The following is a 12,146-nucleotide window of genomic DNA, read 5'->3' on the forward strand; positions in this document are numbered from 1 at the left end:
GATTCCTTCCCTAAGAGTCCTGTTGGATGTCAAGTTAGACGAAGCTGAATGGATTCAGACAAGGTTTAATGAGTTGAGTCTTATCGAAGAGAAGCGAATGGCAGCCATTTGTCATGGGCAGTTGTATCAAAGTCGGATGAAGAGAGCCTTTGATCAGAAAGTGCGTCCTCGATGTTTCCAAGTCGGAGATTTGGTGTTGAAAAGGATCCTTCCTCCTCAGACAGATCACAAGGGCAAGTGGACTCCTAACTATGATGGACCGTATATTGTCACCAAGGTTTTTGATGGTGGGGCCTTAATGCTTGCAATGATGGATGGTGAAAACTTCACTTCCCCGGTGAACTCAGACGCAGTTAAAAAATACTTCGCATGAAATAGACCCGCTGGACAATAAAAAGAGTAGTCAAGGCAAAAATGGGCATCCCGACGAACCAAGAAAATGAAAAAGGTTCGGGCAAAAATTAGGGATTAAAAATGAAAAGATCGTACACCTGGTAAGTTGAAAACCTGAAAAGGCAACTTAGGCAAAAATGGGTATCCCGGTGGATTGAAAACCCGAAAAGGGCGATCCAGGCAAAAGTTAGGGATTAAGCGAATGACTGCGTTCTGGAAACTTTTGAAGGATAGGAAACAGTCTAATCACTCTTTTCAGAAAGCTGATCATCTGGAGGATCTTGAAGACGAGCAAGTCATAGCAGAATTGGAACCCAATAGAAATCCATTTCACATTGCCATTAGATTAATGTCTGTTTTTATCTTTTGTGTGATTACCTCTTTCCAGGGATTGCTTCCTGATGTAAATGCATATTCAGAGGCCGTTCAATCAATAAAATCATGTTATTCGGTATATCTCTGTTTTCATTTTCATTTTTCTGTTTTGTTTGCAAAAATGACGTCCGAAATTTTTGATAAACATTGCATCATGACACATAAGAGCTTTACAGGTACATGATTAATAAACATTTAAAATTTCTGTAAATTTTAAGTGCTTTGGATCGTCTATTCAGAACAGGTACCCTCGGGGCATTTCCTTAAAATCCCCAGCAAAGTCACCAACAGACGAATTCGGTATCTTATCCCTGCAGAGCTGATCAGAGCGTTGGATTCTTCAATCCCCAGCAGGTTCTCACCACTGTACCTCCCCTCAAGCGGTGGTTTTAGATTATACACTCCCCAGTAGAGTTGACAGTGTCAGACTATATACCCCCAGCGGAGTTCACAGTGTCAGACTGTATCTTCCCAGCAGAAGCGGCTGCTCCTCAGAGTTCGAGGCCAGATCGATAATCCCAATGCCAGATCTATGGTTTCTTTCCTTGAAGTAGAACCTCGGTACCGTATCGGTGTTTGCTTCCCCTGCTGAGTCATCTCTCGCAGATCGTGGTTTCCAGAACCACTATCGCTTTCCCCAACAGCAGGATTTCAGTGTCGTTCTCTCGCCAGTCAGAATCTCGGTATTTCGTCATTGCTAGAACACCGTGTGGCGGGTCATTTCCCCACAGAATTCTTTGCGCTGTGCATCTCCGGCAACCTTGCCAGGGTTCAGAAGATGGTGATCATTTCCCCAGCAGATCCCATTGCCTCAGCTTGGCATTCTACCCAGCATTTCGCATCCCTGCATGTAGAATCATATTGCATTGCATCATCCCAAATCGCGTAGCATTTCCATTTTCATGGAGCATTACGCCATTGAAAAATTCAAACATACGCATGTGAAGCATAAAACATTCTCGGTATCCCAAGTGATAAGCCAGAAGTTGTTTCCAGTACTCAGACTGAAGATTGTTCATGACTTACCTTTGTTATCCCCAGCAAGTGTCATTGGCCCATGCGCTGCCTCTATTATCGTTCCCTATTTCTGCCGATGCTGACAGGCATGAAGTTTCCGGTATTCAGACCGAAGTGGCGTTCAGGCCAGTTTTCCGATTTTCAGATCGAAGAAGTTTCCGACGTTCAGGTCGATGCAACTTGTGGCGTTCAGGCCAGTTTTCCGATGTTCAGATCGAAGAAGTTTCCGACGTTCAGGTCGATGCAACTTGTGGCATTCAGGCCAGTTTTCCGATGTTCAGATCGAAGAAGTTTCCGACGTTCAGGTCGATGCAACTTGTGGCGTTCAGGCCAGTTTTCCGATGTTCATATCGAAGAAAGTTTACGACGTTCAGGTCGATGCAACTTGTGGCGTTCAGGCCAGTTTTTCGATGTTCAGATCGAAGAAGTTTCCGACATTCAGGTCGATGCAACTTGTGGCATTCAGGCCAATTTTCCGATGTTCAGATCGAAGAAGTTTCCGACGTTCAGGTCGATGCAACTTGTGGCGTTCAGGCCAGTTTTCCGATGCTCAGATCGAAGAAGTTTCCGACGTTCAGGTCGATGCAACTTGTGGCATTCAGGCCAATTTTCCGACGTTCAGATCGAAGAAGTTTCTGACATTCAGGTCGATGCAACTTGTGGCATTCAGGCCAATTTTCCGACGTTCAGATCGAAGAAGTTTCCGACGTTCAGGTCGATGCAACTTGTGGCATTCATTCCAATTTTTTGATGTTCAGATCGAAGAAGTTTCCGACGTTCAGGTCAACGCAACTTGTGGCATTCAGGCCAGCCTCTCGGTGTTTAGACCGATATTAATAATCTCATATCTCCCGATGTTCAGATCGAAGTCATTTCCAGTATTCAGACTGATGAGCGGCATTCAGGCCATGGTTATTTCTGTGTTACCATTTATTTTGGTATCCAGGTTAACATTCTTTTTCAGTATTCAGACTGACTCTCACCATACCAGACAGATTCTTCTTTCAAGACCACCTCTTTGCCGATTCCGACAGGCATTGTTACTTCACTTCACTTCAATGCAAATTTTCGGGCATTTATTGTATTCAATCCCTTGATACCTCGAAAGCACGAAAGCCGCTGCTATCTTCTTTCCAGGTCTCCAGTTGATTGAATAAGGGCAGCTATAATACCCCAAAATTTACCCTTCATTTTTCCTAGAAGCATACGCTTTACACCTCATGCATGCATTCATTTTAGGTCATTTAGCATTTGCATTTCATCATGGCAATCAGAATCGGATCCAAGAAGCTTGAAAATCATCCAGGACACTTTGTGGGTTCTATTTTGATGATCAGTCAACACAAGGGAAAGACTCGAGTTACTTCCAACAGGGGTCTATTCGTCAGTCAAAACGTTAATCTTGAAGGAGCAAAGGTTTGTTCATGAGTTGTCATTCTCGCGAAGCGAAGCCCACGTGTTTTAAAAAAAATAAAAAAAAATAAATTAAAAAAAAACGAAAAAAAAAATTGAAAAAAAAAACGAAAAACGAAATAAAATAAAATAAAATAAATAAATAAATAAATAAATAAATAAATAATAAAATAAAAAAAAATCTTGGACTTGGACCTCTCTCATTTTAGGCCACAGGTCCACAAAAATCAGGTTATAAATTCAGAGTTTCAGTGAAAGAAAATTTCATTCTATTCCTATTACCCTGGCTGGAAAAAGATAGTGAGAGAAGAGCTAACAGAGTTCAGAGCAGCCTCCAAACCTTGAAGGGAACTCAACTGCACAGAATCACCTCTGCCTCACATAAACCCTAAAGATTGTTTTGTAAACCTCACGGGTGCAACTCAATTTCAATCAAGCTCTCCAATCAGGTTTGCCCTATATCCATCATCTTTATGCCTTTAATTTGAATACTCTGAATGTTTGAGGTATTATGGGTGAATTTGATACCCTTTTGATGCATGTCTTTTTTGTGAATTTTAATGGCATGATTCATGTGGTTACATTTTGATTTGGGGGCAACCATAGATTACCCTATTTTTTTGTCTCTAACCTGTTTGTTGAGTTTTGTGAGGGCTCACATGCCTTTTGCAGGGATAACTTGCGTGATTTTCCACTTTATTTATGGGATACCCCCTGGAGGTTCATTCTGATTACCTGTACTGACTCACTTTCTTTGATGGTGTTTAGCTGGGAAGGATCCATGGGTTTCCCATTCCTCTAATTGTTGTTACTTCGGATCTTTATCTGTGTGGTACTTTTACATTTTTCCCGCATTTTACCGCTTTCTAAGCTGGAATACCTCGATAGGAGGCAATGTTTTGTGTGTTTACTTTATGCAGGTTCCTTCGTCTATGATTTCCCTTTTTGCATAAGCATCCCTAACCCTACAACCTCATTGATTTTTCTTCTCCTAAACACAGGTTTACTCCTTCTACTACAGGTGAGTAAGTCTCCAAAGGTCGAGCATCCGGTAGATTGCATAGTGACGTCGTTCGTCCAAAACCCAATCCATAACCCCGTAGTTAGCCGAACTACGGCTTGCTCTGATTCTCATTCCAGATGAGATACGTAGGCATAAGACGCGATTTCTTAGCGAGCACACATACCCTTAACCCCTAGGTAGCCGAGCTACGAAGACTCTGATTCTCATATTCATATGAGATACGTATGCAGTGGATGCGACATCCGTGCGAGTCATTTTCTTTTGACCCTTTTTTTTAGTAAACAGCACAAGATAAACTCACACCCTTTAGACAAGAACTACAAAAGTGGATCCCGTAGAGTACTACGGATGCGTAGGGGTGCTAATACCTTCCCTTCGCATAACCGACTCCCGAGCCCAAGATTTGGTTGCGAGACCTTGTCTTTTCCTTTCCTTTTTCCAGGTTTACTTCGAGCGTTTCCTTTCCCTCCTTTGGGATAAATAACGCACGGTGGCGACTCTTCTGTCATTTTCTTTCGCCGGTTGTTTTTTCGCACACTGTATTTTTCAGGTTGCGACAGTCACGAGCATGGAGTCAAGTTAAGAACCATCCCAATAGAGTGTACTAAGGGTAAAAACATGTAGATCATGTTCTAAAAAGTGCCCAGGGCCTTAATCCCATCTATCGGATCTTATAGGTTAGGATGACTGACTCATCAACCCTTAATACTTTCAAGAGAAACTCGTCTGAATTTAGTATCGCGTAACAACTGTTATCAGGTCAACACCTGAATAGTCTCCGCACTACATCCTAAATAGGCCAAGTTGGGTTAAATGTTCTACATGAACTTCTCGGAACTCAAATCAGAGAAAGTAATGCTTATCCACAAATAACTTGTGTGACATCAGTAACTCCAAAAGGGTCTCCACTGAGTAGATGGGTCTCAAGCCAACTTGTTAAGGACTACTCCACACAAATTGAAAATGAGTATACCATCCTCTTATCTTAATTGCACTCAAGTTCGGGTTAGAACTTATCTCACCACTCAGAGATCACTAAGCACAACATACATATTATATCATACAAACAATATACAAGCATAAAATATACAAATATATACACGCATAAAAACTAGGATAAATCCATTGAGGACTACTAAGTAGAGTCACCACTTAATTTCTGTAGCACTAAATTCATGACCATCAAGCTATGGATAACTTGACGTCAATAAAACCAGACTCGTCACCGCACTTTTATTGTTTCCAAAGGAAAAGGGAAAAGTATGAACAAAACCCGAATATAAAAAGTTTCAAATCAAAACTAATAAAACGTCAGAGATTACAGGTAAGGGGGTTGGTTACACAGAGGGAAGGTGTTAGCACCCAAAGTGTCCTAGATACTCCTAGGGAGCCCTTTTTTATGTGTGCATATGTGTTTGGTATAAAAGATGCTTGAGAAAAAATAGAGTGTGGGGATGAGAAAAGAATTCATTGATTATACTTTTGTGTTTGACAAGACCTTTGGCCTCGTGCTTACGTACCAACATAAAAATGAGGTATCAAAACCTTGTAGTTCGTGGTAAAAATCCAAGGGATCTAGTAACTGAACCACAACACTCAAAAGTTCTTCAACCACATCAGCAGATAACACATATAAAAGCTTCCCATGACGTTACTTAAAGTCGAAGGGATCTAGTAAAACGGATGACAACTTCCCTAACTCTTTCAAATCAGGATATCTGGAACTATACTTCTTAGTGTTCCTTCGTCCATAATTCATGGTCTGAAAGTATTTTGAAACAAGACCTCAGTTCCTTGAAATTTATTTTCTGTGATGAATGTCATGATGCGCATGTATGCATGAATGCAAAAATCACACACAAGGGATCACACAAAAGGAAAACACAAACAAAGGCCAAGGGATAGATCAAGTCATCACCAAGATCAATCATCCATTTTGGTAGATTATGGTTTTTGCCTTATTAACACCCAAGTTCCATTGATATTGACAAGACTTGATCGGATCAACCAAGAATCAAAGGGTTTGTTGTGAGTCACGAGTATGAAGTCAGGTTAAGAACCATCCCAATAGAGTGTACTAAGGGTAAAAACTTGTACATCATGTTCTAAAAAGTGCCCAGGGTCTTAATCCCATATATCGGATATTATAGGTTAGGATGATAGACTCATCAACCCCTAATACTTTCAAGAGAAACTCGTCTGAATTTAGTATCGCGTAACAACTGTTATCAGGTCAACACCTGAATAGTCTCCGCACTACATCCTAAATAGGCCAAGTTGGGTTAAATGTTCTACAAACCTTCTTGGACCCCAAATCAGAGAAAGTAATGCCTATCAGCAAATAACTTGTGTGACATCAGTAACTCCAAAAGGATCTCCACTGAATAGATGGGTCTCAAGCCAACTTGTTAAGGACTACTCCACACAAATTGAAAATGACTATACCATCCTCCTATCTTAATTGCACTCAAGTTCGGATTAGGACTTATCTCACCACTCAGAGATCACCAAGCACAACAGACATATTATATCATACAAACAATATACAAACATCAAATATACAAATATATACACACATAAAAACTAGGATAAACCCACTGAGGACTACTGCTCAGTAGAGTCACCACTTAATTTCTGTAGCGCTAAATTCATTACCATCAAGCTCTGGATAAACTTGACGTCAATAAAACCAGACTTGCCACCGCACTTTTATTGTTTCCAAAGGAAAAGGGAAAAGTATGAACAAAACCCGAAGATAAGAAGTTTTCAAATCAAAACTAATAAAATGTCTGAGATTATAGGTAAGGGTGTTGGTTACACAGAGAGAATGTGTTAACACCCAAAGTGTCCTAGGTACTCCTATGGAGCCCTTTTTTATGTGTGCGTATGTGTTTGGTATAAAAGATGTTTGAGAAAAAATAGAGTGTGGGGATGAGAAAAGAATTCATTGATTATATTTTTGTGTTTGACAAGACCTTCGGCCTCGTGCTTACATACCAACATAAAAATGAGGTATCAAAACCTTGTAGTTCGTAGTAAAAATTCCAAATGAGTTGGTGGATTGCTTTTAACAAAAGTTTAATAAAAAGGCACAAAGGGCAAAAAGTTTGAATGGATTTGTCAGTTCTTTTTTTCTTTTTAAATTTTAAGTCAATATGATTAAGTTTATTTACAAATTTGATTTAAGAAAGAGTTTAAAAATTAAATGGCATAAGGCCAAAGTTTCTAATTAGTAAAACATGTCTAAATTAGAAATCACAAGCAAAGAAGGTTTTTGAAAAGGGAAGATATTTTTAAATTTAAAAAGTGGAAGGAGATGAAGAGGATATCCTAAGCATAAATTTAAAAGTTAAGAGTTGAAAAGATCTGACCAATAGGATGCAATCCAACAGACAAGAATGTCATATAGAAACCCACTTTCCCTTTAGACTTTGAATCAAGCAATAATCAATAAGCAATTAGCAATATCCATACACCATGAAGGTTAAGGCATCAAATAAAAATAGCCATATCCAAGCAAGCAAATCCCATAGGTAGCAGTCTTCTTTGTCTTCCCATGTATCAGATGAATTATTCCTTGATCAACTCAGAGCAAAGCATCAGAAACAAGGTCAAAATAATAATTAAGCACAAAGAAAGAGTAAGAAATGAATTCAAACAAATCCCAAGGTTTGCATCAGATGAAGGCTCAGTTCACAATAACTCAGTCTTAGAATGTTGGCATTGGCCAAGTCCTTTTGCATAGGGAATTTTGCCTAATCCTAAGTCCAAAAGTTCAGATCAAGTTCAATAGTCCACCAAATTTTTTTTAGGTTTTTTTTTGTTGTTATTAGGTATTTTAAGGTCCTAAGATCACAAACAATATATATATATATATATATATATATATATATATATATATATATATATATATATATATATATATATATATATATATATATATATATATATATATATATATATATATATATATATATATATATATGTGTGTATATATATATATATGTATATATATATATATATATATATATATATATATATATATATATATATATATATATATATATATATATATATATATATATATATATATATATATATATATATATATATATATATATATATATATATATATATATATATATATATATATATATATATATATATTATATATATATATATATATATATATATATATATATATATATATATATATATATATATATATATATATATATATAATCACAAGATATGGCTTAAATGAGCAAAATGAAAATGACATAAACATAAACAAGTTATATGAAATGTAAATGGCAAATGAATGATAAATGACTAAAATTTAAATTGCATAAAGTAAATGACTTGAAAGTAAAATAATATTAACAAGAATTAGTCAAAGGTTAGTCAAGTGCAATGGTGATTTTTAATTATTTAAGTCATTCTTTGGAAAACACTCAACCCTTCATTCACAAGTATAGATCCTTGAACCAAGTCATCTTCCATAAGAAGGGCTCCAACTTGGATAATTCAACTAGTATGCCATTAGCTCTAATGAAAGGAAAAAAGGCCAAGTACCCATAGAATTCGATGAAGAAGGGGAGGCTTACAATCCCACTTACTAGAATGCTATGTCTTGAAGGTCAAATTTAGCTCTATGTTAAGCAATCATAATTGAACTTATAGAGAAGTCACAACTATCTAAGACGGGGCAATACAAATTTAGGTGTTAATGCATGTTAGAGATTTGGTATGAAGAACCAAACTCCGAAAACATACCACACACTAAAAGAAAATATAAAAAGGGAGGGACCTATCTCAATCATACTTGTATTGGTTCATCTGACACAAGGTCATTGATGAACCAATTAGCCTTTAGACATTAGAGATTTCATTGGTCGAATGAGGGAATGGGAAAGAATAGGGATGAAGATGAAGAGGGAAAGGAAGATAGAAACACAAATTGACCAAGGGAGGATTTTCATCAAATCAAAACCATCCATTTATTTTGGGAGATGAAATGTACATTTCATCAATCCCCTAAATCCAATGTTTTGATCCAACAAAAGTCAAATCAACCTTGACCAAGGCCAAAACAGAAAGTCAAACATCACAAGACCATAAAAATGGCTCAACATAATTTTTAAACAATTAGACAATTAAAAATCCAAATAAAATGACTTAAAGTACATTTTAATTTGGTCAAAACCTAATATACCTTCAAAACACCAAATAAATGGCCAAGGGATTTATCCTAGGTCAAAGGACCTTAGACGAAAAATTCCACTATTTTTGAAAAGTCAAAAGTATTTTTAAACAATTAAAAATATGTACAAAAACATTTAATTCATGAAAATTTTCAAAATTAATCCAAAAAATAATTTTAATTTAGAATATAAAAGAGAAAAATATTTAAAGACTTTTGGTGAAAGTCCCATATATTTTGAATTAAAAATGAAATTTCTATGAATTAAAATAAATAATGCAATTAAAAGTAAATTCAGAAAATAAAAATAAAATGAAAAAAATGAGGACCATCAGATCTCCCTCATTAATTAAGGTGGCATATCTGATGGCCAACACACGCTATCCGTGATGCACCTCAGTCAAAGCATCACACGCATGGTAATTCCAAGGAGTGGCTGAGATTAAAACGTTTGAACACGATCTGATGGCCAGCAGGCGTGCCAACACACTACCGAAGCTAGGGATCTGGTCATCTTCTCCGATGAACCTCACCGGACTGGTCCAACTTCATCTAATGAAAAATGAGAAACAAGGACACTATTTCAAAGAGAAAATGCTCAGGATCTCGAATCTGACCTCAATTTTCTGCAATAACAAGTATATCAAAAGATATAAGGATTTAAATTTTGAGGATCATGAACTGAATTGCTTCAATTTAACCTCAAAGCAACTTAATCTTGTTGCCTACATTGATAGGACTTCAGCCAAACAAAAATCAAAGAGAATGGTGAAGAATTGAGAGAGAATCGAAGAGATGAAGTTTCTGAAAAATCACATTCGAGGGAGCTTGAATCTTGCTTGATCTTGCTTCCGATTGGCCTTGGCTTGACTTCAGATGCTTGCAGGAAGTGAATTGGATCATGGAAGGGCTTGGATTTTTGGAGTTTCAACTTCAAAACTGAAGTGAAATTGAAACTCAATTTTCAATTGAAAACCTTCAAGTTTATCCTCTAATGGTGAGGGTTAGGATTGCAGGTTCAAAGCTTGGGAAAGGTGTCCCTAATTCTGAGCAAGAGAGGTTGTATTTATAGGCTATCCGCTTGCTTTCTATACACTTCCATCAAAATTCCAAAAATAGAAATATCACTTGCATGGGTGCATGGGCGTGTGATAGGCCCATCAAATAATGTCAAATGATATAATATTCTGTGTTATCCAACCTGAAATGATGTCGCATAGCCAAGCATAAAGGAAATGAAATTTGACCTTAAATCTTACCAAATAGAACCTTGTGAAGAACTCATGCGCAAGTCCATCAATCTTGGTCCAAATGAGGTGATATTAGACTTTTTGGAAATTTAAGGTCAAGGGGAAAAACTTTCATGTTTAACCCCTTTCCATTTGAAGCTTGTATCATGACTAACTTTGAGGTGGAAGTTTGGGAAATCAAACATAATTGAAATGTTTCTAAGTCCCAAGTCAAATGTTCACTTCTTCTACCTTGAATAACTTTTGCTATGGGATTCAAATGGAAAGAGTTCCTTCATAAAAGTTGTATATATTTCAAACATATTCAATTTGGTCATAAATTGGACCTCATTTGGATTTGGCATGAAGGAGTTATGCATTTTAGAAGTTGAGGAAAATCTCTTGTAATGGTATTGGCCCAAAATGACCTATAATGTTTCCTCTTGGTAAATGGCCTTACATGTTGAATTTGACATTTATAGAAGAATAAAAGTTGGAGAGGAAATCTTCAAATTTATCATGAAACTTGGATGGACTTCATATCATAATAATTGAGTAAGTTATGGTCTTTGGAAGTTGACCTCTTAACTAGGGCACACACAAAATGACCTATAATCTTTCACCATTAAAAATGACTTTACAAGAAAAAATATCTCTTGCCCTCAACATTAAATTTGTTTTTAATGTCATAAGTAGTAACTTTTCTCTTGGAATTATTTTCATATGACAAAAATTGTAGGAGATAGGGTCTAGTGAACCCTAGTTTTGACCAGTTGACTTTCTCTGGTCAACCACCATGAACCAACTTGCCAACTTGAAGTTCTCTTGATCTTTGGGACTAATGGAGGATAATATATGTATAAGATTATGTAATATTAAGTATCCTTTGAAACATTTGATCAAATGTTGACGAAACTTGCTGAGGAAGTCACACAAGATACCTAGATGGATTAGGGTTTCCAAGGCAAATAAGCTTCAAACTCTTGATGATTTATTTATCAAAATGATAAGTGAAGAATATGATGATCCATATATGATATATATAAACAATGTAAACCATCTCTTGATTTGTCTCCTTGCACTGAGGGTCTCAAACCCTAGATATGAGGTTGATGATGCATTGGTGGATGCACACACTATCTACAAAAGAAACAAGGTTATACATAGAGATATTTTTGGTATTTTGGTTAGTAAATAATGAAAAACAAAGTATGATATAATCAAAAGTGCTTGGTGATCTCTCCCAATGCAAACCCAATGAATGAGGGGGTAAGGAGGATGCCAAGGTGTGATCCCAAAGCCAATGCATTTGATGAGATAACATGAGGGATCTTAGGGTCAAAATTGGGGTCTTACACAGAGAGCTTTATAGAATAACAAAAATCAGAGTCAGGATCAAGGCAGACACTATGATAGAAAGTGTCCCCATCATGACTAGATCCCTGTATCATCTACTCAGTTGCTATCGTATCTTGTTCAACAAGGGGAAATT

Source organism: Lathyrus oleraceus, chromosome 1 (assembly GCF_024323335.1).
Source record: "Lathyrus oleraceus cultivar Zhongwan6 chromosome 1, CAAS_Psat_ZW6_1.0, whole genome shotgun sequence".
Taxonomy (NCBI): domain Eukaryota; kingdom Viridiplantae; phylum Streptophyta; class Magnoliopsida; order Fabales; family Fabaceae; genus Lathyrus; species Lathyrus oleraceus.